Below are 25,495 nucleotides of genomic sequence, written 5' to 3' on the forward strand. Positions count from 1 at the left end.
AACACTGTAGCTTGAGAGAAAAAATGAATAGGATTCCTTGCGTCAGTTTTTAGACTTTTTTTCAGATATGATTCTGAATTGTCGAATGGAGCAACCACTGCAGTCTTGATAACCAGATGTTTGACATCACCAGATTATTTTAAAAATATATCGGCACCTTTAAAATTGCAGATATACTGTGCGCCTTATAAAATACTGTTTGGATATTATGATTAAATGTATTTTGATGAGCCACACTGCAAAAACTGCGGTGTTAAATTTGTGTTATCAGAGGACTACACCAATACATTTACGGGTGTTCAAAAATTTTGGTGTTATTTGGTGTTACTTTTAACATACTCCAGTGCACTGTAACACTTAAAGGTGTACAAAGTAACAGCGGCAGTGTCGAAGTAACACCCTATAGTGTGTTCATCTGATGACACCAAAACATGTTGATTTTAACTCCACAGTTTTTGCTGTGCGGTATCAATGGAAGCGTCCCGTGCTTTTTGGAAGCGGAGACAATTAATGGATAATTATCTTAAAGTTGTTTGCAAAATCATTTCAATTATATATATTTTTGTACTACTTTACTCTTTTCGGGTAATGACAACAGTGCCCTCATTTGTTCATGCACGTGATCCGTTACGGACTATTCAGTTCGTGTGGGACTTGCTACCATTTCAGATCGAATCTGAAGCAGCTTGCTGTTGGTTCCCCACTGGGCGGTTTTAGCACTCACTCCCGGTACTGCCAACCGGATCACTTTGCTCGTACTCCACCCGTCAACAAGTGTCGCTGTCTGAGCCTGAATTAATGTACGGGCACACTCTGCCGCTTGGTTGCCGTGGCAACCTCTTTGCCGTCATCCAAGGTGACATATCGATGGTGATGTGACTTGCGAATGCCGATTGCGAGCCGGGGCCGGGTTGGGCAGACTATGTACTCGTGTTGCGGCCTCCCGTGTTCTTCAACGGAGGGGTGTCGGGAGTTTTTATCACCGCGCTGAACCTGTGATCAGATAAGCCTGATGCCATCTAACCCACGAAGGAACGCAGAATAGTGACTAAAAGTCTTATAGCAGGTATGGTGTCCTGTACAATGTAACTCAGCGGCTGGATATCCATTGCATTTGTCTGGATATGTGTACAGGTAACGTGTACAAGCGAGTTGGTTTCAGGATTGGGAGAGTCTGACTAAATGTAGGCTAGGTAGCCGATAATATTACGTGACCAAGAGGAATCCCCCAGTTCCGTAAATATTTGAAATGTTCCGAACAACCTTTGATATGTTGTATTGTTGGTGATGTTTCGGTAGTAGAAGTTTTTGGTGTAAAATGGTTGTATTTAACGACAAATTTAAAAAAAAAAGAAACTTAACAAAAAAAGCACAAAAACAAAATATATGTATTGACATACAGTTGAAGTATCTCGTTGCTACCTATTTGAGCGAAATGGTGATTCCCTTTGTTATTAAAAAAGTAAGTTTGTGCAGAGCACCAGACATGCCTCCAAGTCACTAAGGGTTTGCATTATGTTATGATTTATTTTAAATAAACGATCCCACCCAGACGCAAAGACAGCTCAGTGTCGCAGGTACTCTGTAAAAGTAACAGTGTGAAATGGAGAAGGGAGAGAAGCAAGACGGACCATAAAAGGAAAAGAAAAACAAACAAACAAACAAACAAACAAACTGAACCCAGCAGCAGATTGTCCTGAAAATTTAATAAAGACCAGAGCTGTATATTAGACGCAAATCAAAACCAAAACGGGCTGTTTAAAGAGGCGGGTAGGCTCTACGCAGCTGTGTTTAGATACGACTTGAGAATGAGTCTACACGACCGGTAACAGACACACACCATGTAGACACAGATTTGTTGACACTATGGGGACGGTATACGATAGCTTGTAAATCATGTGGACGTCGGAAAAGTCAACACCAAAATACAAAAAAGTATAAATTTATTTCCGGCTATGATTTTTGATGATATGCGCTTTGTAATAGGTTCGGTGTTATTTATTCAATTAATGTAGACCATTAAATATTTTAAAAGACGTACTATGTCCAGAACCGTTAATTTAGTTGGAATTCCAATAATATATTCTCCCAGTTGAGTTTTCTAAATCTTCAAAAGCCATGGCATATCGGTAATAATTCAATAAAAGATATCAGGTATAACAAGTAACAAAGCTTAAAAGTGGCTCAGATCTTTAACTCATTAAAAACGATGGGGTTACTGACCTGAGCTAATAAGCACAGTCAGGGATTATATCTCCCCAACTGCGCAATCGCCGAGGTTACCGGTACTTTGCTTAAAATTGATTAAACAACCTCACGTAAATAATGCTGATTTTCTGTCGTTAATGTGGTGGTCATAATGCCAAATACACACGATTTTAAAAGTAAGAGAAGACACTAAGTCTACACTTATTAGACACTATGTCTAATAAGACATATTTCAAACAAAAAAATTAAAAGGCTAGAACTAACAGAGTGCTTAAAGGGCAAATGGTATGATGCAATAGGAACGAGGGCAAATTTCCTCCACTTACAGTACAAAGACTTAAAATTAGTTCGACTAAAAGGTGTAAATTCGTAACAACACGAAGGAACCTCGAACGTCACTACATGCAATGACTGATTGCAAATTGTTACAGTTTGCTTCAAGGAATTGCCTATTTAGTCGCTAGGCGCAGTGCATCGCCGTGCTACGAAACCATTCGACCATGCACTGAAAGGTTGAGATACAGAAATACTGTAGTTGATAGCATCGGATTGTTGGTACACCCTGGAATCAATTTATTGACACTGCTGCTTCTACAGGGTACACCATCATTACTAGCTGCAAAGTAACGGTTTATCCTTGCGTTTATGCAGCAGACAATATGTTCAAAATGGGTTTTTCTTCTAGTTTTACCCAAATAATTGACAATCGTGCTCTTCTCTGTCTGTCGAAGTAGCTTATGACAAACCGATACAAGTAAGTCACCAAATATAATCTAGCATTTATACTGACTTCCAGCCCTGCTCTCTTCAAGTTAATAATATCGGCATTATCCTTCTGTTTTTGATCCTGGAGTTAGTGGATGTTATAACGTCGCCATTCTTTGCTTAATAAAAACGTGTCAAAAAAGGAAGACGGAACATAAGAACTGTAGCGTGCCTTTTCCCCTTGTGCGTCCGTAAGTGACCAATCCTCTCTTCATCACAAGACAATTCTTACAGCAATCCAGCCGCTCATATTAATCGAAATGTCAATCACGCGAAGTCAACATACATATCTCACGATCGAATTCCTGCGTTATTCATGTGCACGTGAGTTGTGCGGTTCCTCCTACTCGAGCCATCGTGCGCAGATTCAATCAGTAAGGCAGCTCAATTGCGAGATTCGAGCGTTGTCAACGAACCATCAACGTGTAGTAGCCAGCCCACTCAGATTGATAACCGACTGGGCAGTCGACTGGCGACCTACATTAATTGGTGGGCAAACGACAATTTAGGCGTCTCACTGTGGCGCCTGGCACGTAACTATCCGCCAGACAAACTATTTGAATAGCAGAGACGGATATCCCGACAATTGCCACAAACACACGGGGTGAAACTCAAGTTTCTTTTGACACTCCTGGACTGTTTGAAACGCAAGTCAAAAGTCAATATTCTCGATCTCGGCAATGCGTAGGTGATAACCCACGTTTCCTGTCCGACTCTGATTCAGTTTGAAGACTTAAATGCTGTAGTTTCACCCAGAGATGTTCATATTCTATGATAGAGCGGACATGTGTGCAGACTTCAGTGAGATGATCCGTCTTCACAATAGGTTGATTAAAAAAAATGCATCGTAAAAAATTCAACCGACATCCAGTAACTTTATACAATCTGTCACTTATGCACCGAAAAGACAACCGAAACACCACGCCACTAAATGAACTTCGCCATAGCACATTTAAAACTCTATGGCATCACAAAAAGGACTGGACCAAACAAGAACAACACGTTGGCATCGCCGTGGCCACTAATTTCACAGCACTTTAGTTCAGTCATAGAGTATTAACCAATACTTCAGCCATAATATTTTCGACTGCATATATGCCTAATCCACGACATACCTGTTTTGGAGCAAGACAGTTTCCTTGATCAGTTTTTACACTCCAAACTGTACATCATCCCAGTTTTCTCCTACATTTGGAGGAATGTTTTCATCTGTTACACTCATATAATTTACACAAAATGGACGGAGGCCTGGTCCGTATAATTATACTTTCGAGAATATCAAGTTCTTCAGGGAGACGTCGGTCGGCTCGGGTAACACAGCCGACCTTGCTGTGCATTTCCGGCAAAAAGAAGGTCTTTTCAATCAAAATTGGCCCAGCGTTTTGAAACCTAATATTTTCAATACAATATTTTGATTTTGTTCCCTGAAACTAACTTGTTAAAGGTAATATATCAAATTTGGGTGGAAGCAGACTATTTGGGGTTTCATTCTCCACTTTCATTTTTCTTAAATGTTGCTTAAAACATTTAGATATAATTACAAATTTCAAATTATTCATTATCTTAATGAAATTTATTTGTTATAAACTTTGATTCCATTGCGTTCAGTTTTATTCTTAAGCTCTGAAAATAAAGAGAAATAACCTCGCTTTCTATTCAATAAGGCTAACTTGAGAATACTATCAATTTGATATGCCGGTGATGCAGAGATTTTTTTCCTCCGCGCTTCTCTGATGTATCTTTTTGACCATGGCAAATAGCGGAGTTGAAGCAACCAGCGTACGAATAAATGTCCAGCAAGTGAACAGAGTTACATCCGTTCTCCCTCGGGGAATGAAGATGGATATAATCGATTTACGTTGGGGTCAAGTTTCTGTAAAGGGTCTAAACGAGTGCTATATTTAGCCAAAGCAGTGCTGTCTTTTAAATCCCACTTCCGTGTTGCTCATTTTCTCAACTGCATATCCTCAATCAAGGCACTGTCTGGTTTCCATTTTGTTTTGGACACATTAATGATTAATTCCGGAAAATATATACAGTAAAATTAATGGGCAGTAGTAACTTCACTAATCGAATTGAAATTGTGATCAATTAGGATGTGACATGATGTAAGATCCAGGAGCCTCGAAAAAATGAAAATCTAGACATCGGGTATCAAACGTCGAGAAAATGTACTGGACAGGTTCTTCTGATTATACAACGTCCTCCTTAGAATTAAAATGTGTTTTATCATTTATTTTCGAGTCGGATAAAAGCTGTACCCGAAGTCATGATAGATTTCACCTCTTAAAACACTGCGTGTAATTCCATGACTTGCTTTGTTGCTGTCATCGTGTCAGAAGTAATACATGCTAAGCCCTACACAGCAGGCCTGGTGAGTGAAAATGGGAACTGCGTGTATTTGTGTGAGGCATGAACTTCAGGACGGTAAGCTGCAAATCAAGATCTAAAATCATCCAAGTATTGGGTTTGATTATTTTGTGGTGTTTGGGGGTTGGGTTGTGTTGGTTTATGTTGGTGCTGGGGTTGGGTTGGATTGGATTGGATTGGATTGTGTTTTGTTATGGGGGTTCGGTTGGGTTGGGTTGGATTGTATTGTATTGGGTTGTGCTGTGTTGGGTTATGAGGGTTGGGTTGGGTTGGACCGGACTGGATTGTGTTGGGTTATGTTGTGTAGGGTTATGCTGTGTTCGGTTATGGGGGTTGGGTTATGCTGTGTTCGGTAATGGGGGTTTGGTTGGGTTGAACTGGATTGTGTTGGGTTATGCTGTGTTCGGTTATGGGGGTTTGGTTGGGTTGAACTGGATTGTGTTGGGTTATGCTGTGTTCGGTTATGGGGGTTTGGTTGGGTTGAACTGGATTGTGTTGGGTTATGCTGTGTTCGGTTATGGAGGTTTGGTTGGGTTGAACTGGATTGTGTTGGGTTATGCTGTGTTCGGTTATGGGGGTTTGGTTGGGTTGAACTGGATTGTGTTGGGTTATGCTGTGTTCGGTTATGGGGGTTTGGTTGGGTTGAACTGGATTGTGTTGGGTTATGCTGTGTTCGGTTATGGGGGTTTGGTTGGGTTGAACTGGATTGTGTTTGGTTATGCTGTGTTATGGGGGTTGGGTTGGGTTGAACTGGATTGTGTTGGGTTATGCTGTGTTCGGTTATGGGGGTTTGGTTGGGTTGAACTGGATTGTGTTGGGTTATGCTGTGTTCGGTTATGGGGGTTTGGTTGGGTTGAACTGGATTGTGTTTGGTTATGCTGTGTTGGGGTCTGGGGGTTGGGTTGGGTTGAACTGGATTGTGTTGGGTTATGCTGTGTTGGGGTCTGGGTTGGGTTGAACTGGATTGTGTTGGGTTATGCTGTCTTCGGTTATGGGGGTTTGGTTGGGTTGAAACTGGGATTGTGTTTGGTTATGCTGTGTTGGGGTCTGGGGGTTGGGTTGGGTTGAACTGGATTGTGTTGGGTTATGCTGTGTTTCGGTCTATGGGGGTTTGGTTGGGTGAACAGGATTGTGTTGGGTTATGCTGTGTTCGGTTATGGGGGTTTGGTTGGGTTGAACTGGATTGTGTTGGGTTTATGCTGTGTTGGGGTCTGGGGGTTGGGTTGGGTTGAACTAGATTGTGTTGGGTTATGCTGTGTTGGGGTCTGGGGGTTGGGTTGGGTTGAACTGGATTGTGTTGGGTTATGCTGTGTTGGGGTCTGGGGGTTGGGTTGGGTTGTGTTGTGTTGAGTTTGTGTCTGCATTTAATTGGGGACCCTGAATAATAGAGGGCAGTAAGGTCCCCGATTGACAGAGGGTCCCCGATTGACAACTGTGTACAAAACATATGGGTGGTCTTCTAAAAAACGTTGAAGGAACAATAGGGGGTCCCCAGTTGCAGGCAAATACACACTTGTGTGGGTTGGGTTGGGTTTGATTGTGTTGGGTTCTTGGGGTTAGGTTGTGTGGCAACACCCTCACAATTCGCCCACTTTGTCACTGCTACGGCCCTGATGAGTCCACTGAAATTGCACAATGATCTGTCGCAGCATTTTGAAAAGTTCAACAAAGCCCCTCATAACTCACTCATATAAGAAGATCGCAAGTAATTTTCGCCTTATCACTGACAACGGTTTGGTTATGACTACCCGTCAACGCCTGATGAAACGACAAAAACGGCTTATCGCATCAACTGTGGTTGATTCAAACTGGGTAGTGTAGTTTTAAGCTACCCGATCAATCAAGGTATGATTCAACTACGCCTACTAATATTGAAACAAAAAAAATTACCTGATTTAAGTTTTATGAGTTCTTGTCCTCCATAAATTTTGTTTAATGAATGTTGATGTACATGTACGAATTGCACTCCATACCATTTGACCCACTTTTCAACTTTGGGCTGTACTATTGCTGCTTTAGTTCCAACTAATGGAACAGTCCAACTGGACGTGGTGGAATAAAGTACATGCACTTGTCTAATATGTTAACTCCACCATTGTTGAAATAATCCTTATTCTTTACAACCCCCTTTCAGCCTACTAGGACTGAAGAGAAGGAGCTCAATAAGCTGAATGGTCATTTGTTGTTGCATAGATTTTGGGGACTTTACATGTCATTTCATTACTTTCATTATGTGACTATCTGGCCAGCCATATAAAACCAAGGGTGTGGGAAATTTCCTTAGGAACTTTTCTGACTGGGACAGACCTGGGAACCCCTTAACGCGTGGGATGTTCCCTTTTATCTTTTCGTTCTGTAAGTTTTTGGATTTGTTTCTTTAAGACTTGGGTCAACCTGTTCCAGTCATTCTTTTTTGCTCTTAGTTTGTATGTTCTTGTGCATGTGGCCAGTGTATTTCTTTCTTTTACAGGACTGTTTCAAATGGAGGGCTTCGTCCGCATTAGGGGTGGGGTTAGGGGAGGGCGTCCCCCGCATTAGGGGTGGGGTTAGGGGAGGGCGTCCCCCGCATTAGGGGTGGGGTTAGGGGAGGGCGTCCCCCGCATAAGGGGTGGGGTTAGGGGAGGGCGTCCCCCGCATAAGGGGTGGGGTTAGGGGAGGGCGTCCCCTGCATTAGGGGTGGGGTTAGGGAGGGCGTCGCCCGCATTAGGGGTGGGGTTAGGGGAGGGCGTCCCCCGCATAAGGGTTGGGGTTTGAACTGTTAAAGCCCAATTGCATTGATACATACATACCGAATTGGCTGGCATGTACAGGAATATATGGGTCTTGTTGTCTCGTTGCACCCTGTTCAAAACAGGGAGAATCTAGCTTAATAATTTAACTATTACTCATCTTGGTAAATTAGTCTGTAGACATTTAATAAATTTTGAAAGAAATAATTTAAGCCGCTTAAAGTCTCCTGTGGCGAGGCAAGTTAGCCTGTTTATACTTAAGTGGTTTATTTTGAGTGGTTTCCCTGTGTTAATAGTAAATTGGAACCTAGAATTATATACTGGCGGGGTCCTGCTGGGTTTTCGTTACAATATCAACCTAGGATTTCAAGCTCTTCATGGTGACAGACAACTAAGGTGGAAAGCTTGCGGTAGCACCATGCAAGGATACGATCTCTTTGTGAGTCTGTATGGTTCTGAAAAGAACTATTCTGATGGAAATAAACTCTTCAAACATTATCGTTGCATAGTTAATATGGATTATTTTGGGATTGGCGAAGTGTCTTTCCGAAGTGTGAGGAAATGTGTCTTTGTATAGTGTTTTGTTTCTCCATAGAGCATTCATTGACGCCTTGTGACGTCAGTGTCGATGTTTCTGCTCTCGGCGAAGTAGCTAGCAGTCTATAGCTTTTGTCACATTGTCCCACTTGGATCTATTTGCGATTCGCCATTTAACGAGTGACTGACTTCTTTCAATCTCAACCACTGGTCTCAAGTTAATCCAATTGTCGTTGATCAAGTTTATAGCTAACCGTATTAAACGTCGCCCTCAGCACTCGCGACATCATACTTCAAGCGTACATCATTCTTCACCCAGTGCTTGATGCTGGAAAACGCCGGTTATGTCGCGCCATAGAGGCGATATATGGAGGTCCATTGAATGATGAAGTAAGTAGCAAGCTTATTACCCTTCATTTCAACACGTCGTTGGTGGAAAACATCCCCTTTTCAAAATCTGGTCATGGTCTCTAGTTCACCACAACCCCCAATAGTAACCCAACTGATTAATTTACTGATTATGGGGCGTCTGCAGTGCCCCTGCACCAAGTGACGCAATGCCTATTTGTGATACCGTAACGCAACGGCGTCGGGAGGTTGTATATAACGGTACCAGAGCATCACTCGCTTGCTGGAAAATCGAGTTATGCGGTATAAAAAGATTTTCAGAAAATTAAACTTTCTGAAGCTTGAAAGAATTCAGCTTAATGCTTTTCCGCAGAGGGAATGAATCACACCGTTCAAAGTGAGGCTGCTGCTGTTCATAGTGTTTATTTAATTTGGGGCAAAACTTTATTTAGGATTAAGAACAGTGTAAAAAACAACCACCCCCAACCTAAACGGGGTCATTGAAAGGGAGACAGGTAGGCAGCCACTAACGAACAGACGCTGATAATCTAAAGGCTGCTTTTGATTAACAACAAAATACCAAAAGCTTTTGTACCAAATGTTGTGTTGAATACTTCAATGACATACTTCGGTAAGATATCCCTATAAATCACCGCAGATGCTGACCAACATAAAAATAAATAGAATACTTCGTCCTTCCAGGAATAACATTAGGCCAAACAGGTCAAATTGTAGTTTACAGAATGTTGTTAACAAAATAAGCCTTGAAAAGCACTTGCAAGTAACCTACCGTCTGAGGTGAAAATCTATGTGCTTCTTAACTGAGGACGCACCAAATACAGCGGTGTTCAACTAATGTCGAAGTGCTCTAGATTGCATTCAAAAATCGGCTAGCCACTGAATGTTATCATCCCTAAGCTTCACAATGGAGGAAACTAACTTTTAGGATGTCTGGATCTAGCAGACGAAACTTTTCAGTTAGTCGTTGATTGGCCAGCATCTGTCAGAGGAGACTATCATTAACTTTGGAGCTTCTTAAAGGTTGCCTTTCCAGTCCTCTGCTAAACGCGAGATGCAAGGAAGATTTCCAAACAGAGTGGGAAACTTTAATCCCATTTTTACCAGTGCCGTCGACAGGGATCCTTTCGAGCAGGCTGACACTGTTACTTTAATGTTTCTTTTGTTTTCATTTTATGCACAGCCCTAACAGTCCCAAATCCTCCGATTTCAATATGATTTTTACATACACCCTAGGTGGTTAAGGTTAAAAAGGAGACGAGTTTTAGAAAATAAACACGCATCAGGAGGCATTTCCGACTGTAAAACTTAACCCAAAACTGTTACTATTTTCAAAACATTGTAATTATTAAATTACTGTCTTTATAAACAATCGTTTGTATCCCGTATTGTCTATTACCAATACTTGATTTGATCCTGATTTCGGAGCACTTTTTTTGAAGTGCTGGTTTGTGTAAAAGACGGTCGAAGGGAACAAGTGCACTTTCGTGAGAGAATTGCAAGGCCGACGACGAGAAGTGATAAACCTTCTAAAGTGGCCATTAACTTAACGATTGTTCGAAGAAGTGCATCATTTCCAAACCAGTGCATTTCGAAAATAGTTTCGGATTGTGGACGTCCGTTCTAGGTAGCTCCAGTGTTGGATTTATTTCCTTTAATGTGTAACGTATCGATATTTTGCACTTACGTTTTCCATTGAGGATAGGTTTTCCACCCCTGGGTAAAAGGGAAAGCATGTCGCTGGCAAAAGAGGTAACGCAAATCATTAAAGTCCTTGTCCGACGTCATTAATGGACCAATGATAAGTTATAACCATCTCCATGTGCCCACGTGTCATGCATTGTTCCATGAGTCACGGCAGCTAGAGTACTTTGGTATGCAATGCGGAGAATAACTTCTTTACATTGCTATTCGAACAGACGAGCCCAATTTTGTGTCTGAATTGCTTCATTTGAAGTTTACATTGATTCCATATAAAGGCAGCAGATGATGGATTGCATTAGGCTAATAAATAATCAAATGCTATGAAACTATTGAACAGCCTGACTAATATAATGATTTTGTTGATTTTTTAAATTACTTTTAGTGACAGGTGCCCTCATTGCAAAGTTCAGAACTTGACACGTTTTGTAAAGATAGCTCTGTACAATTTTAGCGGTCCGTGACATTTACGTCATACATCGGAATCCAAAACTAACGATCGAGACATGAAATATTTCCTCTCTGTCAATCCGAATATCCCCGTTGCTAATGAAAAAAATGAAAACTACAAAAGAGGAGGATCTTAAAGTGTGTTTCTCCCTTCCTCTGGGAAGGAATCAGGGAGGTATGAATCGGAGTTGCCCAGCAACGATCCGGTGGTCTACTGGCAAAATGATACGTCTGCGGGTGATGTCGAGCGGTATCTGCGTACTTGATGAAGGGCTTATTAACAAGCATAGCTTACATGTTAAAGGAGTAAGACAAGACGACGGATGCTTCGGGTTATTATCAGGTGTCTTAGGACGAGAGCTTGTCCAAGTAGCCTACCCATCCCTAGGGTCTGTAGATATGCTGAAGAGCTTTGATATTATTCCAAGCGCAAACGTTTGCTGCTGTTCGCGTGTTGTTGCGACAGGAAAGAGCAGACCTTTAAAGGAATTCTGCATGGTTTTTTTCCTATTCGAACGATGGTTATTTCTCCGTCTTGTCTTGCGTCGGTTATATCCGGCATTCTGAAACGTGTGATATCTTTGGTATTTTCTTTGTCCATCTTAACGTGGGCAGGTCAATTTCTGAAATTCTACAAGTCCAAATCTACGACTAAAATATCCCAAGCTGCAAGATCAGTTTGGTTATACTTCCTGCCAAATACCGCGTTGTGATTGGCTACCAACTATTTTCTTTTCAACCAATCAATGGAATGCCTCCACCGTCATGTATAGCAAACATCCCTGACATCACAGAACACCGCGCTGCTCGTTTGAATTCGGGTTCTTTTGTACTTGTTCCGACTGCTCTGCCCCTCTAGCTGCAAGGACAAAATGTAATTCCGATTCCTGTCATCTGCCGTGTCCCCTAGATCCAGTTATACCGTCTGAAACAGCACGGGGGCGGGTCGTTTTTCTCCTCCTTAAGCCCCTGGCCTTACCAGAATTATCCTTGTGTCCGAACGTACAAAATCTGGAACGCACCGGTAAACACGTTCCACGGCTTGAGCGCAGCAAGGCAAGGAAACTAAAACTCTAGCAGAGGAGCTGACAGCTCGTCTGAGGGGATAATAATAGGACGGATTGAGAGCTTAGGCGGGGAGGGATCATGTCACGTGTCGTCGGCTCTCTTCCATCCACTGCTCTTCTTACTGTTGGGAGGACATTTTAGGCAGACATCAATATGCGAATGGGACTTTTCTAGATGCACATCTGTCGGCAAAGTAATCCGTTGAGGCTTCATGATAGGGGAGCAATATTTTTGCCGTTTGCTAAACAACAGAAAACTCGTTGACGCCCTTTACTATTTTCAAAAAAGGCACACAATCTTGTGCTTTTTTAAACAGAGTTTGTGAGAACTTGCTCTCTTCTTGCAGTTTTATTTTTCCAGACAAACCTTGGATCTAGACTTTTTCAATGAAACATTGCCCCTCTCAGGCAGAAATAGCGGTAATATTTTTGCCTGATGATTGGGTGCTTCTGCATTTGTTTTCTTTCAGCTGTCAAAAATGGGCATTCCTTAAAGCGGAGACTACATCCCAAGGGGCAAATTGTTCTCCCTCGGACCTGGAGAAATTTACCGCCCCGCTATTGTTTTGTCCCGTATCCAGCCCACTCATAAACAGATTGAAAAGTTCACTCAAAGTGATGTAATTACACCAGATGCACACGATATCACGCTTCAAATAGAACTTATTCTAAGTTTATCTTTAGTGTATATCTTCAAGACTCGAAGCAGGAGAAAGGGATCCTTTCTGTTCACCTGCCCCAAAGCTACAGTTCTTAATTTCCTCAGCAGCGAGGACGTAAAAAGCTCAATATCTTCTGTCTGTGTGTGCTTCACAGAGAATTGGGGACTCGAATGGGCCCATCGATATTTATTATGAACCGGGATGGCAATAGGGGATAGGCATGATAGCAACCAATCATAGTGATATTTCGCATCAAGGCAAAAATCAATTTAAGGCGGCAGGTGAACAGTTCCAAGACCGCCAAACTGTTTGGGGGAGTGTCCGTTTTACACGGATTGCCTTAAGACCTGTCCGCCGGTAATCTTTCGGTACCTCGAAGAATTCAACTCCCGCCGAGCTTCCTGTGCGAGTTTCGTATTTAGCACTCGTGGCTTTGAACCATCGCTTAGCGCATCCGTATTGGTATTTTGGTACTGCGGGCCAAAGCTGTTGGCTATAGTCAAGTGGATATTGCATCTACTTATGGCCATATAGCTTTCTTTTGAGTCACTCACAACATCATTATGATATAGGAAAAAATTGCTTGCTTTACTGCATTTGCTTTATCAAAGTTACAATGCTTTAGTAGCGCGACTGGTGGGTACGGTAATAGTACCGTTTACTGGCATCACCGTGCATCAAATTACACATTAAGACAATTAATCTAGAATTTTCATAATGCCACAACCTTAAGGGTATATCACCCTGCTTCTATGATAAAGGCAATTTTACCCAAATTAAGAAAAAGAAAGAAATCGCCTGTTGTTACTTCCACCTTTATCGTTTGAAAGCTACAGTTGGGGCAGGAGAAAGACATTTGCCACTGTTATTAAATATTCAGAACTGTGCAATTGTAAATTTCAGTTTTGTTTGACTGTTGTTTTACACTGAGCTGCCAATTTACATGTAGACGTGAAAGACATTGATACAATATGGGAGGTGAAAGTAAAAATGAAAAATTGTATCGCGTGTACTGTTTACAGCTGCACTGTATGCTTTGTGAAGTTTTTTACGAAACTGACACAAACATGCGTGTACTATGGCTTGCAAATTGTACAAATTGCTTGAAAAATATTTAGCTATGATTATCTTGACTAGAGAGAAAAGGGCTACAGGCACTCCTGTACTGTTGTTTTCAAGATGCAAGGCAGGAAGTGATTGGGTTACAATCGACCGGGAGTTGGCTCGGTAGGTTTATTTCGCTGTCACTTGTTTCGGCAGTAATGAGCCACCTCGAATAAAAAATATTAATTCACCAGTAACGTAGCGCTTGGGGATGATTTATGCAATGTTAAACATGAGCAGTATGGAAGGCTGGAGAGGTGTCGGATGTCGGAAAGAAGAAGTGAAGACTACCTATTAAACGGCTTGACATTCTGCCCACCCCCGTACTGTGTCTCTCCGTTTGGGCTCGTGGTTTTATGGGCGTCGAGTTGGATTATTTGCTTCCAAATTGTATTTTTAATGCAGGACTAGTCTAATACTTCGGATTAAATCTTGGTGTATTAACGACCTTGTTGAAATACCGGTGATACGATAAATTAAAATTGTCTGTGCCAATCTGGCTCATCATACCGATATTTAACTCCGTAATTTGACATGAAATGACTGATGTTCAGTTACCTGCTCCATTGCAGGTTACTCCCCTGGTAATGTTGCTACCCGTGTATACTCCAGGTGAGAATAAGATGAGGAGGCTTGCTTCAGGACACAACCTGTGGCCTGCAACTGGATTGGCACCTGTGCCCTCGGCAGACCATGAATCACAGACCTTCATTGTCGGGCTAATATCCCTTCTACTTGCCTGTATACGTTCACAATGTTGGGGTTGATTCGTACAGGGAACAAAGGGGATACTGGCACTTGATTTCCAGATAAAAATGTGACAACCCACATGGGAAACAGCCCGGATTTTGAGATGTTAATAATATCAAAAGAGATGGTAAATAGGGTTCTAAAATGACTGTGATATGAAAGAGGAAAAATATCGCATGAATCATGTTCACAAGTACAGCCACCCCAGGATCATGAAGCACAGCCTTATTTGTCTGCTTTGTCATTTAAGAGGTCCCATTGCTGGGCCCATTGAGTATATATTTCTCCATTTTTTCCCCAACAGCTTAAAGTGCTGCGTTGATAAGGGTGATCAGTTTTTTTTTTCTAGTTGGATACTGCATTCATTGAATTCCTTTCGAATAACTGTCAAAGTGGTACGTATGATGGTTTGAGTGTTTTGAAATCCAGGTAGCTTTCGGTGGAATTTTGTAAACTTGCTTGGTAGGTGCATTTGCCCAGTCATTTAATAATAACATTATCAGAATGTAATCACCATTTTACCATTGGCATTTTTCATCGTACGGCAATCTCAAGTTTCACACCCAACTATTTCTTCCCCATAAATTCATATCCAAGTGAAGCGGCTGCACCTTTGATCACATCGATATTTCATAGCATGCACTAAACTATGCCTGAAAAGGACCGAGGCCAATCCACAGCTGTCTAAATTAAACATTTTTTTCTATCTTTTCTCAAAACAACGGCCGTTTCCATAAATACCCTTTTACTTTCTTGTTCCTCGCAGTCTGCAAGGACTGAGTGTTTATCCAAGGAACCCAACCCTCTCGCCTTCCAAGTTTGTCCTACCTCGATCAGGTAATCTAACACCGTACGTAGATACGACCAAAGTCCGTCAGAAAAAAATGGACATTGCTTGTACTCTTCTTCATCCTATCGACCTCCCCAATCTAAGGCCTTTTCGCTGATTTTTTTCGAAGACATGTTGCTTTTGGAATAATAGATGTCTTTGGACACCGATAACTACGAGGATGAATGCTCACAAGACTGTTTATCCTATCTGCATTTGTTTTCTCCAGCACGTTGGTTGTATCACATTTCATGCATTAAATCCCCCTCAAGTATTTTCGAACGCCTTCAGAGTAAATTTGTTTGGGTCCAATTGATTTAGTAAACTACTGAAAACTGTTGATCGGTTCATACATCTTGTGCAATACAGAGGGTAAAATATGACTGTTGTGTAACATGCTACCCTATGGAATATTGTTGGGTGAAGTTCGCATCCGTTTACGATGTTGGCGGAGTCTTTCTTCAGAAGTTGCTCTTTACTTACCACTATTTAACTAACGTCTGCTTGTTGTAAATGAGAGGGTATTATTATCAGGGTTGAGTCAAGGCTGAAGATGAAAACTGTTGCTCACCGATTTGCCCGTTTTATTTGGAATATTGTCAAGGAAAATAAGATCCGTACTCCGGTAGTGCATGGGTACTAATTCCCTAGAGATCTCGGGGTCGTCACCTTGTACCTAATCTCATCATTAAGAATTCCTTTTGCAAGATTCTTTCCAACGAAATGAAAAGCAGCAGCAATTTTCGGTAAAAAAGTCTCTTGTCTTTTTTCCAGGTTCAGAGGATTGCCCAGGGCAATCTTATTACTCTTGATGATCGTCTTTCGATTTATCAAAAGATAATTCGATTTTGTTTCCTAATTTTTTTGAGCTAGGGACCCTTCGTTTGAGGGGATTCAAACGTACAACCCTAGCCAACTTGCCCTGCTTTGAAACCTAAGATCTACCGCCTTGTAATTGATATATCATCATTTTATTGAGGGCGAAGTCAAATGCTTTATTTCTCTCATCCCTCGGCAGACTCTGACGTGATCCAGAAGAGCTGTAAATTTTGTGAATCGGGCTCTCATCCTCCTGTGCTATCCAATGTTTGGACGTGCAGAGCAAGCGTGAGTAAGGTAAACTACACTCTGATTTAGACGAATTGTTTATTTGGACAGAAGTATTTCAAAACGGCTTTGACAAGAAACATTTTCTTTCCTTTAATTGACAAACAGCTTCGCAAGCCATGGGTTTGGATAAATGTTGGTTTCTACTGAAGCAGTTGAAGGTTAACAATTCAAGATTTTGAAATTTAAAATTCTGAATGGTACTTGTTGGTATACTGCCGTGTTTTATCCCTGGATGCCGACAGTTTACAGGCAAGAGTCGAAATTCTCATGGGATGAAGACCTACTGAAAGTAGGATGTCTAAACGCAATTTGTCAAAGGATGATTAACATCCGGAAATAAGATGTCGATATCCAGAGAGAATTTGTCACTTATTATTTTTCTCGAATTTTCAACATGCTGTCTTCGGAACGTTGGCATCTTGTAATAGTTTATCCTAGGATGTTGACGTCCTACCCTTCGTATGTTGTCATACTTGCATGACAAATCATTTTACTTCTTTATGTTGACATCTTGCCCTGTTCAATGTTGTCATGATAAGATAGATATAGCAGATTCTTAAATGGCGCTTCTATGGCTCCGTGTGCAGATTTGCAGATTTCCATTTCACTTGTCAACTGCCAAGATATCAAAATTGTTCCTCATGGGCTAAGGTCTCAACAGACTCGCTTTTTACGACTGCTTTGAGGAAATCTCTTTCATTAATAGAAATTATTTCCGAAATCCCCTTAACATTCCCTGTAGCTGACCTTTTTTGAGTATCACCTACAGTAGATTTTAGTATATTACTTAAGACACAGACTGCCAAATGTCTATCCCAATGTGATATTGCCCAATTCGGCCGTAAGTTTAAAGATCTGTTAACAGTGTCGTAGTTGAGTCAGAATTCCGAATCACTTGCCTCGAGTCCGGGACTCGAGTCATTTGTTCATTCACTGTTGCAGAAGCTGGTATATTAGCATATATGCATGCACTTACAGCCATAGGTACGTGTGTGAAAGCTTCAGGATGTAGTCAGTAAGTATGACAAATGTTTGTATTTCTGTGGGGAAATAGCCCATGTCGTCGGATCGGGCTCGCGGTACAGACCTTAAGTGTTTCAGGACGGACGCGGAACCAAGAAAATTGGAGTCGTGACCCGTAGTTTGAACTCAATTCCATTCGTCGATATTATAAATGCATATTCACACTGGCACTCCACTTGACTTCTTTTTTGAAAAATTCCACTGGTGTTGAGAGGCGGCAGATAAACAGACATTACACTTTATGATGAATATGGATTTTATAAGATCACACATCTGTTCGCAGTGTTCAATACTAATGCAGCGCCAACAAATCTTACTTCCTGAAGTAACTAAATTTGTTTGGTGAGGAATGTTATTTAGAACAAATAAAATTTCAGCCAAAATTGAAGGAAACTTTGAGTCGTATGACGGAACTGATAACTGCCAACACGGTCCGTGTAAATAATAACTTATAGAGACGGCCATGAAGACGGGCAGCCGTCTGCGAAAAATACGCCTCGCTGGGACACTACTAAAGGACAGATGTGGACATCCAATCAAATCCACGAAAACGAAAAATACAAATATACGAAAAAGCCATACTCAAAAGGATAAATCAGCGTTTGCAGCTTAACTTGAAGCAACGAAACTAAGTTTGACCATTTCGATCGTTTCCAAAGATGTTCCGTGACACAACTGAATTCGAGCATTGATCACAATGCGTCGTTTGGCCAGTGCTACAAAACTTGTCCCCGTCCATAATCGTTCTGAAAATTGCGTAAAACCAGCACTTGGGCCTAAGTACTGCACACCACATGTTTCTTTCCCACTGCGCGTGACAGAAAACTTGTCTTGATGATGTGTATTGTATGTCGATATTATAGAAGCTTGTGTGTAGCCGCAGATGATGTTTGTCACTTGCAAGAAATAAATTTACAGATGTTACATTTTTGTTGGTGATGTACGTGACTCGTCAGTCATCGCAGTCGAGTCCAAGTTCTCTTGCCATGGTACTCGAGCCCGAATCAACAAAGTAGCCACTTGAGACAGACTTGAGTCAAGGCCAGGACTGTCGTCTTACAATACAGTGTATCAAATTCAACCAGGTGTTGGCGCTGTCGAATCTTTATCAGTCTATTAATTTTGTGCTGATTGGTTGACCTACGCATGCTTTTTGGCTGTGAGTAATTGTAACTGTCCAGACGTCGAGCAAAATACCATGTAAATGGAAGAAGTACCCAACCTTCGTATTTCCCGTTTTCACTCATCAATAACCATACAGTTCTCTGTTTACAAGTTATTAGCTCGGAGTATCTTCTCTTCTCAGGGAGCAAACTCAACGCTTCCATTTACTTAAAACTGCATCTGCATTGCAGAACGTGTTTACACAAAAGACAGGACAAATCAGAGAGAGCCACGACTTTGAATTAACGTACAATGCTTGGAAAGACAACAGCCATCGTGTCTGGATGTTGTTTGGTCGTTTGTCTTTCCGCATCACGGGAAATGGTACCCGTTCAGTAAATGGCACATGACGTACTACTACAAAGATGCATTTTTAAAGTAGGGGCCCATACTAGTAACAAATAGCCTCCACTCAGGCCGCACATAGCTGGTCCCTGCATGCATGTGATATGTCATACGTGCCATGAACAGTAGTTAAGCAACCCTTGAATAAAGTCTACTTCTAGGGAAAGAAAGTCTACTTTGTAATAACCGTCGCTTGCCGGATAACCCTAGTGTTGACATTTAGTAACTTTCTAAAAATAAGTCTTTCAGGCACAAACAATGCGTAAAACCAGCGGAAGAAAATCCGTCAAACTGCTACCAAAGAATCGTTGCATGATACGCAAAAATGTCATGAAATGAAAATACAAATAAGGATTCACGAGAACGCTTTCCTCTCCAATATCGTCCGATAAAAATAGCCGCTTTCCAAAGAAATTGGGTGTAGGCTTCTTTTCTGCGCTTTACTTTGGATGTGGAAACAGCAGATTTATAATCTGCTGGGAATGTAGTGAGTTTTTCTATATACCGTCTTTGCAATAAACATGTACTCTCCTCGAGAGAATGACAACGTGGTCTGTTTTAAACACGAGGATTGCCATGTAAAGTTATAAATACATGTACTACAATTAGGTGGAGAGAAAAAAAAGAACATCTAACGAGTGAGGAAAGTGTGAAATTCGTTACAACGAGCTTGTTTAGTTTATATCCCATTAGATGATTATATTGATAACGTTACATGAGAAAAATAAAAGATGCTTACAATATTATCTCAGATGATCTCCATTGTTTCCTTGCCCTGATAATCAAATCTATAAATAAATCTAGTAACTTCCAAAATGCTACAAAATGACCCTGCTACAGACGGAAAAGAATTTTTTTGTAAGGAAAGTTATACTGCGACGTCAGTTTCGAATTAAGATGAGTGGCGTAAATTTGTGCTGGAAATTGGAGGTAGGTTGGGGGACTGGGAATCGTTGGGGGAAAGACCTGCCTGGCTATGGAAATTGGAAAAGCCCATCCCTCAGTTACAAAAGTGTGTGTGTGTGGGGTATACACCCCCTTCCCAGGATATACGTCCATTATTACGACCCCACTCATTGAGAAAACCACTTTTGATGACATTATCACTCGTTTACTGTTAGCAGTAATCCGGCAGGTTTGCTTGACACTGAATGTAAATATCTTTATGCCAGTGTTTTCTATTCTGAACATGAACTGTAGGCTTTTAATATGCCAATATTAATGTATGTTCTGTGAAATTAATGCCTGCATTTTAGTGTGGCATTTACATGATAAATGTAGGTTAAGGTAAAGGTATTCAGAACCTATCCCATAATGGTCTTCTACAATAATTATGAAATATTCCATTTAATATGCTTATAAAGGCAAACAATAATAGGACGCTACACAAACAAATCAAATGACTGATGACTGCGATGTAATATTTTGCTTAGTACTGTCGATTTGTTTTGCCGTGTAAGGTTCGGAGCAAGAAGTCAGTAAGTTTGTTATTGTTTGGTTGTCTGACGTTGTAATTAGCTGTTCCCAATCTCAATTGGGAACAGCTTTTGTAATCGTTAAAGCTGTTTTTCCTTTTTTAGCTGTTCCAAATCTCAATTTTTGTAATCGTGACATCATCAGGGGTCACGTGACCTCAATTCAAATGTTCATTCTTTACATTCTAATAACTAGAAAAATACTTGACCGATTTCACTCAAATTTGGTATGCACATAGTCAGGGACGTGTTATAGATGAAAATTGATATCTTGACCTCATGTGACCGCTACTTTCGGTTTTACCGGAAGTTGTATTTAAACACACAAATCGTCATATCTCAAGAACTATACGTTCAATTGCAGTAATAATTTGTTTTTCGTTTCAATTGCCACTTTGGGAATTATTTGTTATCCATTTTATCTCAAACTTATGATACTCGTTGACAGTCATCAAAAGAGAAAATAAAGAACATTTTGGAACCGCTATGTGTATGTTCACAAACACCACCTCCAGTGGTCTGATTTTCACTAATGCAATCATCCAATCCAGTGTAATTAGAAAAAAAAACTATATCAGTGTTCTAATAATAATAACTCAACTGAAAAATCAATGAAAACCATTGTAGCAATTTCTGCGATTAGTGTATTATTTTATATTTGTTTATGATATTTATGTGTTTGATTTAGAAGTCTGCCGATCATTGATCGCAACATCACCCACAAGGCTTTCAACACCTCAGTCATGAAAACGACATAAAAATCCAGCTCACATGTCATGTTTACTGGTTAAAGAGACAGTCTTGGCAAAGTTTTGGGATTTTTTCAAAAGAAACTCACTTCCAAACTTCTCCCCTTCTTCGACGGCCCAAGGTCTCCGGTAGCATCAGAGACAGTATTGTAGCGACGGTGCCGACAGGCCGGTGGGGGCGCTGGTGTGGCTCAATGGTGCCGTGCCAGCCCCTGCCGGTTGGCTTGTTGAGCTCGCCCCTGCGGCGCAGTAGCGCTGATTTTTCCTTACCTCAGGGTAAAGGAAAATATCCGGTGTGAATGCAAGAGGAGATCTATATTTGATTGTATATTTATATAAAAACTCCGTTTGCGTTCACCGTTGTTGGAGGTGTAATAAAGGCCAGAAGCCATTGGATCAGAGAACAAGCGTTTCTGCCCTTTTTCAGGCGTGTACAAACTCACAAAAGCGGCGACGGTACAGTATTCCGGTTAGTATGGAGCCGCCTCCGAAGACACAGAGAGGCAGCGTTTTCCAGTGGTGGGCAAATTTGCTATTTCAGAATCACATTTACATATACACTGGTCCGACTGTTATCCCTCGAAGAACGTAGGCCTACATGGACGCTGGACGCTGTCATGTTACTTGCCTCAAACTACCTGCGGGCAACCAGTGAACAAGAATTCGAACGGTTCAGGGGTACCGATTGATTTTAGTACTCAATTCCCAGGATACAGGTTACCAGGAAAAATCAACAAGGGTCCTTGCAGTGTAGTTGAATTGACCCACTTTAATAGCGCCCTCTTACTATGCCACTGTACTTCAAACCCTAAAACCAGTCTGTTTGAGTTGCATGTCAAGTGAATGACAGGTTGATGCATTTCATCAAAGCGGAAACTAAATGAACGCAAGGAATACATTAACTGACATACTAATGAAAACAGACCATGCTAATTGCATACTCTTAACATACTCGTAAATCAGCCCCATATCAGTGCAACATTGAAATTCAGTGCCTTGGAGGACATCATAGTTCCGCTCATGAATATGAAGAGTCCTGCCATATTCATGATTTATTCATAGTGGTGGTACAACATCTGTTCTACCTCTTAGATGGGATTCAACATTTTTCAATTCTAGGTTAACCCGGTCACCATGTTTATGACATTCAAATTTATGACGGGTAGATTCTGTAACTTCTTGACTCCAGTAATTCTAACATTCGACATTACTCACACGAAAATTATACATTCTGTTCGTGAGTCAGGTGTCATCCTTGTGCAAATTCTGAAACCACTTACGAATGAAAATCGTGATCAGCCAGAAAAGCCCACCGGAAACGAAGAATCCGGATAGGCTGAGACGCCTACCAATCCGCTCAATGGTAAACCAACAGAGACTTGGCAGCTCTATGGCTCCAGAGACGAAGGCGGCAATGTAGTCATTATTTCCAAGGACCGAGGCACTTAACGACAATCCATGTTTGTCACAAACCTACATCAAAATTTATAAAATAGCAACCCTCCTGAGAAACGTCCCGGTGTTCAACATCTCCATTGCCATTGTGGTCCATCTATTAAGCAGCAGGGTTTCATATGAAGCATAGGTTCGCCAATGGAATAATTACAGGAACCAGGAAATAGAAATATTTTATAAATTTTACAAAACAGTCCTTGATATTGCATCTTTGGGTTTCAATTAAACTTATATTAAATTTTCATTTTGTAATTTTAACCCATATTTTTATGCTTTTTGGTTTTTATGCTATTGCATATTTGCATATTAATGAGCGGAACTATGATGTCATCCAATGCACTGAATCTCAATGTTGCACTGATTTGTGCACAGAAAATTTCTAGATATTTTTAACCACTGCTATGGCAGATTTTATTTTCTTTGGCAATTTATTGCTGTGTAAGTATATGGCAATAATCCAGCAAAAATCCTTTTCACAGAAATAATCCCAGATAACAAATTTGGGGTTCACAATATGAACATGAAAACATGCAACCTGAACCATGTCTTCCTGGATTTATATCAAAGAAAAAGCGCCCTCACTTGTCCAGAAATGCTTGGTTAATTTTTAATGTTTGAAAAAGTGCACCGTTCAGTGCACGTAATTCAAAAAAGATGTCAAACAGTCTTCATACATGGAAGAAGAGTACAGAGATACACAAAAAGTGATTCTAAGAAAAATTCATTTCCTGGATCCTTAAATGCTTCACATGAAAATTCGCTTCGTTGACTGCGTCATAAACACGCACGTATCAGTGATCCTAGTGTCCTTGGCTTTTGGCTAATTACGCTATAAATAGTCCTTCTCTGGTTCCAATGGTCCCAATGCTCGGCCCTAAGAGAGGATTTTACTCACGCGATTTTTGACAGTGTGCGTTCAATTTACACGCATGTGGGCGGGAACGCGTGCGCCTCCGAAGTCTCTCATTTTCTGGCGTACGTGAAACTGCCAACACAAAATACACAGATTCCAAAGTGCACACGCCTCCACAGACATGGTGCACTTCCTTCAATGCCTTTGTCCTTCATGTTTACGCCACGTGACACACCTCAATATACATGCACATTCTGTGAGTGTGCACGTTTTAAGTTGCAACGACGTTACACTTAACTGGGCGTGCAGGTCGACTGATGACGTATAAATGTCGGTATTGGTAAAACGTTCCCATTACCTTCCCACTGTTCGAGCAAACTTGGACTTCCCATTGTGACTTACCAGCTGAAAAAGATGATCAGTGATCTCTTGCGGATATTCGGAGTCCGGAGAAGATCCAACTGGGTTGGTGGATGCACATGAGTTTTTGCCTGTCGATGGATGTTCATTTCAAAGCAATTTGCAAAGTTAGATTATTACTTCCGCTAGAACTTTGATCAAACAGAGTGGAATCAGCTTTGCTATACCTGAACACTTTAACCCTAAATATAACATCAAAATGAAAGTTTATGGAGTAGTGGCCCTCACTTGCAGAGTTATAAATATTTGTTGAAAGAAACTAACATTTACTTAGTTTGCAGGCAATTTGTATGTCGTGAAAATAAGGGAGTCGGGCCTATGGTCTTACTGTACTTGCAAAAGGCTCTCTCACACTTGGTTAAATCAACCTTCTTTGACTTTTTTAGTTCTTTCAATACACCAGTGCCACATGTTTTGATTCATTGTGTAGGCCACAAATAGTAAAAGTAGGTCACACTCTTTCAGATGTTCGAACAGTCAGTATTGATGCTCAATAAGGGCTTGTATTGTCGCCAGTACTGTTTTCACTATATTCTAGTGGATGTGTTAGTACAGAAGATCAATGTTCAGTTATTAATTTAAAAATATGATGATGATACATTGATTTCGGGGTATCTTTCAAGGGATGCAGGTGCAGGCTGCTAATTTTCCCTAATTGATAGGTTCGTTGAATGTTACAATTCACTCACTTTGCAACTTAATGTCACGAAAACAAAAGAAACAATTATAGATTTCAGGAAAAACAAAGGAGATGAACGTGCCCCAGTTAATTTTCATGGTTTCGTTGGACAGGTTTCTGAATACAAATATTTGGGCACCAACATTACCAGTAACTTCGATTGGTCAAACAACACAGTTGCTGTACAAAAGAAGGCAAATCAACCTACTGGTACGTTTTTCATTCACTTTTCACACTTTTCAAATTCACTTGTACAATACACTTTTGGTTCTTTTTTTTATAAGTCAGTTGTCCAGTGTATATTCACATCTAATTCGATTTGTATTTGTGGCAATCTCACAAAACCAAGCAGGGAAAACGGCTCAAAAATTATATAGTCTGGACAATGATAGAACATTGTCCAAGGTCAAAAGTATCATGAAAAACCCATCTCACTTTTTGTTCAACAATTATAGTTGTAACAGATCCAGAGATGCCTTTGTATTCCACGCAGCAACAAAATTCACTATAGACTGTCATTTGTATTCGATTCATCTCTTCAACAGTGTGGTGATTAGATGGAATATCAGTAGTAGAGATAATTTGATGAAGGGGGTATAATGTATCAGCCTTTTGAAATAAAATAAACGAATGAGTAGATTTCACTGTTTCTCATTTGAAATCTATTTCACTACTACTTTGTAA

The 25,495-nt window shown here is 40.8% G+C and overlaps 1 long non-coding RNA gene across 2 annotated transcripts; it reads left to right on the forward strand.

Annotated features, from left to right (window-relative positions):
• Nucleotides 1-493: 493 nt before the first annotated feature.
• Nucleotides 494-25,289, forward strand: LOC147798345 (uncharacterized). 2 transcript variants are annotated; one of them, XR_015426126.1, is made up of 4 exons: nt 494-1,066; nt 15,476-15,546; nt 16,557-16,654; nt 24,925-25,289. It is a non-coding gene; the product is annotated as an uncharacterized LOC147798345 (long non-coding RNA). The 2 variants fall into 2 exon arrangements; XR_015426125.1 differs by lacking the exon at nt 24,925-25,289 and having other exon boundaries at nt 16,557-21,636.
• The last annotated feature ends 206 nt before the right edge of the window (nt 25,290-25,495 follow it).

This window comes from Acanthaster planci, linkage group LG08, assembly GCF_054643075.1.
Source record: "Acanthaster planci isolate LZ-2023a linkage group LG08, COTS_SCS, whole genome shotgun sequence".
NCBI classification, from domain to species: domain Eukaryota; kingdom Metazoa; phylum Echinodermata; class Asteroidea; order Valvatida; family Acanthasteridae; genus Acanthaster; species Acanthaster planci.